The sequence below is a fragment of the Garra rufa genome, chromosome 4 (genome assembly GCF_049309525.1).
Source record: "Garra rufa chromosome 4, GarRuf1.0, whole genome shotgun sequence".
Classification (NCBI taxonomy): Eukaryota; Metazoa; Chordata; class Actinopteri; order Cypriniformes; family Cyprinidae; genus Garra; species Garra rufa.
This window is the reverse complement of record NC_133364.1, coordinates 15,376,038-15,382,983: the sequence shown is the minus strand read 5'-3', so window position 1 is coordinate 15,382,983 and position 6,946 is coordinate 15,376,038.

Here is a 6,946-nt window from a genome sequence, read left to right as displayed (position 1 = left end):
TTTCCCCATACAAGAGATATGTATGTTTATTTTAAAATAAAAACAAGATTTTATTTCTCTTAAGCTTGTTTCTGATTATTTCACAATGTTTGTTTTAACATCATAAAGCGTTCGTCAGAACAACACAGTCGCATAGAGTCATAGTTTAACTAAGTAGTGATTTTATCATACTTCCTTATAGGTGCTTTAAAGGGTTTTTTGAAAACCCCCCTATTGAGCATGACTGGATAACAATTCTTTGACATTTTATGCGTCACATAGGTGGCTATTAGCACCTTCTTCATCCTCAAGATGCACTTCTTTCTATTGCCGAACAGAACTGAACAGAACAGAACCAAAATAAGACAGTTTGAAGAATGTAACCAAACAGTTGATGGTCCCCAGTAAATTTCCCATACGGACGTCAATGGGGTCTATTAATTGTTTGGTTACCCTGTTTGGAACGAACTGTTCTGGACAACTAGTTGTGAGTCACGTCATACAGCGTGAGTTAGTCCTCATGTGGGTTTTCATTTGTGGTTTCGATAACCTAGATCAGTGGTATTGCATGTCTTTCTTATTAAACACCTGATTCAGATCATCGTTAGAAGAGTGCATGGTCCATACACAGCGTTTATTGCTCCTTATTGCCTGAGCACAGAAATCCATTGAAGTTTACTTCACTCTGAAACATTTATTTATGGATTTGCGTTATGCCACGGCTTGCAGTATCTTCACATACAAACAAAGTGTGACAGTATTCCTCTGGAAATAAATGCACACTCCAGCCAAAGCTGGTGCAATTTCTTAAAGTAGGCGGAGAAACCATTGAGACTGAAGATCTGCTAAAATAAATCTGAAATGTCATCAGCATAACAGTGGAAGTTAAACCCATAATGTTTGATTACATGTCCAATTGGTAATATAAATAGTGAAGAGAAGAGGGCGTAAGACAGAACCTTGAGGTACACCACAACTAATGAATTTGGTGGATGATTTGTTTCTGGTATATAACAAATTGGTGCCTCTCTGTCAAATATGAGGGAGTTGATGAAAGCCAGAGAGGAGTATCTTATGCCAAACAATGTCAAATGCTGAGCTGATGTCTAAAAGAAAGAGAGCGAGAGAGAAGATCATTAAGAACATTAACCAGGGCAGTTTCAGTACTGTGTAATGGACGAAAGCCAGACTGGAAGGGCTCATTCTGAGGTTGGGTGCTGGGAGGCAACAACTTTGAAAATCAATGTTAAGATCAATGTTTTAAATATATATGATTTTCAAAATAGAAATAAGATGGAAAAATAAAGCTATATTTTTACATATGACTAAAACAGCCAGTAGTTGGTAGCAAATCACTCGAGTAAGTCACAAAATCATTAATTCCACTGATTTACTATTGTAATAGGCGATTGCTTAATTATATGTTTTAATATAAAAACAATATCTCATACTAGTACTTTTTAGCAATCATGTAATTTTTTAGACAATTCCCTATTGAATTCTGACCTGGTGCAACAGCATCAAAACTAAAGTTGCCAATGCTCTGTTGATTGCTGAAGAGTTCCAGACTTTCACTGGTATTAATATTATCACAAAAACATTTTGGCAGGATCTTTATGGAATGGTTTTCCATGGCCGAGCAGCTGCATGCAACCCTCACATCACCAAGTATAATGCCAAGTGTAACCCAAGTGTCACTGTCTTGCAAGGCTGGCGCGCTAACAAGTATGCTAAAGACTACAGCCACTAGCATCAGTCGCTAATGCAACACTTGAGATCAGGGAAGTGAGGTTTACTTGCACAGCACTTACCAGCCGGCGGCCATTACACTCACTACCTAAACCTCACTCCCATCCAGGTTAAGGCATTAAAGTAACCCCTCTGGTTAGGGATGCTCATATTGACCGTTTAACCGTTAACCAACAGTAAAAATTTTAACCGATTAATAATATCAGTCAAACGGTTTAAAAGCTATATGTAAGTTATCTGTTTACTCACGGGCGCGTGTCGACACGTACAAAGTGGCTGTACAGACACATTTCGCTGAGCAAGCACCTGCTTCACCTTCACTTAGTTAACTGATGTAGTATATGCAACACAATTGCAAGTGGTGATATTGGGTATCACTGAGTGAATCTATGAGTGAATGTGTTCAAATTATGAATGGATTATAATCTAGAAAGTGCGCAATAGGCTTACAATCACTGGAAAGCTGTCACTCATCTTACTGTAACTCATCTTGATCTCATAAAGTTAATAAAAAGTAATAAAAGAACCTTTACACTGCACAATTAATCTCTTATTTACATAATGTCTACACTTTCTTTGTTTTAATGAGAGAATTGACAAATGTGTAGAAATCAGCAGAACTGAACTCCAGCACTTTGATTTGTAATTTAGCTGCCTCCGATTGACCACCAGGATTCAGTGTGTTTTAGTTTTGTCATCTTAATTAGTTAATTATTTAATATATATATATATATATATATATATATATATACATACACACACACACACACACACATATATATATATATATATATATATAAAATATTTTGTAGGCCACAGCATCATTGGAACTGTGGTCTGAGTGGGACTCAAACTCGAAACTCGAAAAACCGGTATGGGAGGCTCTAGCGTCAGTCGCTTGTGTATCTTTTGAGATCAGGTGACTGAGGTTTACCTGCCCAGTTTTTACCACCTGGCCTCTGTTACATTCACTCCCCCCCCAAACCTCACTCCCATCCGGGTCACGGCACCAGTGTAATCCCTCCGGTCCTAACCGTCCCACTCTGAGTGTGACTCGAAACCCTGGACACTAGCATGGGAGGCAGGTATGCTAACAAGTACATTAAAGATGCAGCCTCTATTATCAGTCGCTTGTGCATCTCTTAAAAATCAGGGGAGTAAGGTTTACCTGCAGTTTTTACCACCTGGCCTCCGTTACATTCACTCCCCTAAACATCACTCCCATCCGGGTCACGACACCAGTGTAACCCCTCCAGTCCTAACTGGTCGACTCTGAGGGGAGACTCAAACCGGGTCGCCGGGATAGGAGGCAGGCGCATTAACAAGGTTGTTAAAGACAGCAGCCTCTAGTGGCAGTGGCTAATGCGAATCTTGAGATCAAGGAAGTGAGGTTTACTTACACAGCGCTTACCAGCTGGCCTCCATTGCCCTCACCTCCCTAAACCTCACTCCCATCCGAGTCATGGTACCAAACTAACCCCTCCGGTGTTAACCACCCCACTCTAAGGGGGCCTTGAACCCCGGTCGCTGACATGGAAGCTAACAAGGATGCTAAAGACAGCAGCCTCTAGTGCCAGGGAGGTGAGCTTTACTTGTGCAGCTCTTACCAGCTGGCCTCCGTTATACTCACACCCTAAACCTCACTCCCACCCGGGTCACGGCACCAATGTAACTTCTCCAGTCCTGACTGTCTCACTCTGCTCGGGACTCAAACCCTGGTCGCCGGCATGGGAGGCGAGCATGCCAACAAGGGGGTAAGTCGCTAGTACGACTCTAGAGATCAGGGAAGTGAGGTTTACTTACCAGCTGGCCTCTGTTACACTCAACCCCCTAAACCTCACGGAACCAATTTAACCCCTCCGGTCCTAACCACCCCACTCTGAGCGGGACTCGAACCCGAGTGGTCGATGGGGGAGACGTGCCAACAAGGACACTATAGACAGCAGTCTCTAGCGTCAGTTGCTAATGCACCTCTTAAGAGTGAGGTTTACTTACACAAGCATCGGATGGAGTGGTGTAAAACACGCCACTACTGGACTCTACTACTGGTGTGGTGGAAACCTGTTCTGTGGAGTGTAGAATCACACTTCCATGTTTGACTTTCTGATGGGTGAGTCTTTGTTTGGCGGATGATAGGAAAACATTATCTGCATGACTGCACTGGGCCAACTCTAAAGTTGGTGGAGGAGGGATAATGGTATGGGGCTGTTTTTCAGGGGTTAGACATTTTAGAAAATGCAGTCATTTCAACTTTGTGGGAAGAGGTCTTTGGGAAAGACCCTTTTCTTTTCTAGCAAGGTCTATAAAGACATGGTTGGAGGACTTTGGTGTGAAAGAACTTGACTGGCCCGCAAAAAGCTCTGACTTTAACCACATCAAACACGAAGAACTAGAACGGAGATTGCGAGCCTGGCCTTCTTGTCAAACATCTGTACCTGACCTCACAAATACTCTACTAGACTCGAAACACACCAAAATCTCATATAAAGCCTTCCCAGAAGAGTGGAACCTGTTAAAGCTCCAAAGGAGGGACCAAGTACATATTAAGGATAGCTCACCCCAAAAATGAAAGTTCTGTCATTAATTACTCACCCGCATGTCGTTCCAAACCAATAAGACCTTCGTTCATCTTTGGAAAACAAATTAAGATATTTAAGATGAAATCCAAGAGCTTTCTGACCCTTCATAGACAGCAGGGTCCCACCACCGTCAAGGTGGTAAAAATGGTTTTGCAGAGGAGAAGAATTGTTGAATAAAGTCAATATTTTTGTTTTCTTTGCACACAAAAAGTATTCTTGTAGCTTTATTACATTAAGGTTGAACCACTGATCACACATGGACCATTTTAACAATCCTGACTGCATTTCTGTTCCTTGACCATGGTAGGACCCTTGCTCTCTATGGAGGGTCAGAAAGCTCTTGGATATCATCTAAAATATTTTCATTTGTGTTCCGACGATGAACGAAGGTCTAACAGGTTTGAAATAGCATGAGGGTGAGTAACTAATGACAGAATTTTCATTTTTGGGTGAATTATCCCTTTAAAGTTAAAGTATCTCTTGAGAATGTGATGTTGGTGCAATGGTCAGGTGTCCCAAAACTTTTGTCCGTATTGTGTATATAACATTTTTAAGGTGAACAAAGGTGAACATACCACAGGAGGAACAAGTTTGATTACAAACAAGATTACATGGTCAAAAAGTTTTTTTTTTTGTTTTTTTTTGTAAATAAAATAAAATACAAAAAATTAAGGTACATTTGTGCATTTAAATAAAAAAAAAAAATGCAAGAAATGTGATGAGCAATTAACATACATTCAGTCAGCTTTTGGCACCAGCCGCTAGTATCATACTAACAATGAAGTAGCAATTTAGAATTGGCCATTTCCTTGTAATGTTTCTAGTGTTATACAAACAGGCATTTGAGCAATTCCTGCTTTGCATACACACAATGTATATAACTGCATCACCACATGCCAAAAATGTTCCCACACCTATGTACTATCCTCCATTCTGCACATCTGAGGTGCTGTAAAATTCCCAGGAAGTGCCCCACTGTTGGACACTCCATCACAGTCAGCAATGCCTCCTTAGAGAGGACAATTGTGAATTGTCACGGAGGTAAACGCACGAAAAATGGTGGAATGCACAGGATAATGAAAGGCTTGGGAATTTTCAGGTTCATGTTTCCTTGTGTGCATTGTGTAACATGTTTAACACACACACACGCTCAGACAAAAGCGAAAGTTTCCAAAAATAACAGTATATACAGTATAATGTGTGAAGTGTGAATGGTTCAACCAGACAGGGTATTTTTAGCTTTCACCTCTGATACTATCAGATCTTGTGGTTGAAAACGCCGTCCCAGTATTGCCACAAGTGATATTGGGAAGCTTTTTTGTGCCTTTTAGTCAGCATGAGTCAAGTTAAATTTGGTCTAGTGGACTTGATCAAACTAGTGGTCGTCCAATTAAACGCATATTTTTGACATTGAACTTCCTCTGGCACATTCTGACTCAAACGTTCATTGTAGCGGTTCATCTTTGATAGGTATTTTTATACCATGGCAGCTCTTGAGAACGCTTTTCTGGGTCAGGTTAAGTTCTTTGCTGAGTGTTGTAGGTGCTGACCTGGTTTGAGGTGGTTAAGTCCTTTGGAAGAGGGGGTTATACTTTGTCATGGTAAAACGTGTTTCGGTAAATGTCAACGATCACGTAAGATATTAGTAACCTCTGTGCTAAATTTGCAGGGGGACTTGAGAAACAATTTTTTACATATATTTAACTTTGTTTGGGATTTGAGATGAATGCATATCTAGCGTCATTTAAAATCATTTAGTTTTTAAAACGACAAATAATGGGATATTTTGTGCCCTTCAAATAGTCAAAATTGAAATTATATGTACCAGATAATGTTGTGTACTTAATCTGTAATATTTAGAACTTCTAAACCAAAAAACTAAAAATATTCAATAATTTTATAACACTGACATCATCATTTTAATGTTCTACGTGGTTTAAAAAAATTCTCACAGTATTTTTCCAGTAGCTAAACAGTTTCAAGACACAGTTCAGTATTCACATCAAAGGAAATGCTGTAGGTTTGAATGCATCGCAATTTTTTTTTACGCTTTCGCAACCTAGATTTCATCGTCCAGTAATCGATATGCACAAGGCTTTCGTCTCTAGAATACAAAACCACATAGGCCAACAGGTGACTGAACCCACAAGGAAAAATGAAGGCCAAGCCAGCATGCAATCCTCAGCATATGAGGTTAAAAAGAAACTCCGTCACAAGTGTGGGAATTTTTTTTTTTGACAAAGGATGGAGCTATAAAAGCTATGATTGTCAGTGGTTGTTTAAAACACACTCAGCTACTGTACAGACTGTACAACACTTGTCAACCCTCTCTGAAACCGAACCAGGATGCGGATTGTAACCTTGCTCGCCCTCTGCACTGTCCTGTGCTGCTCTCAAGGCCACAAGCAGGAAGAGTGCTTGAACCAGCATATCCCTCCAACTATGATCAAAGACATGATGGAGACTTCAGAAATCATCCAGAAATCTCTACCTGTAAGTATACTAATTCATACATGGACTCCAATGCAATATGTATGTTTAATAAGGTGACATGCATAACAAATGTTCTTGTGTTTTTGCAGAGGGACAGTGCACCCTTCCACCGAATTTTAGGAAAACTGAAAAAGTGCTCCAAGGTA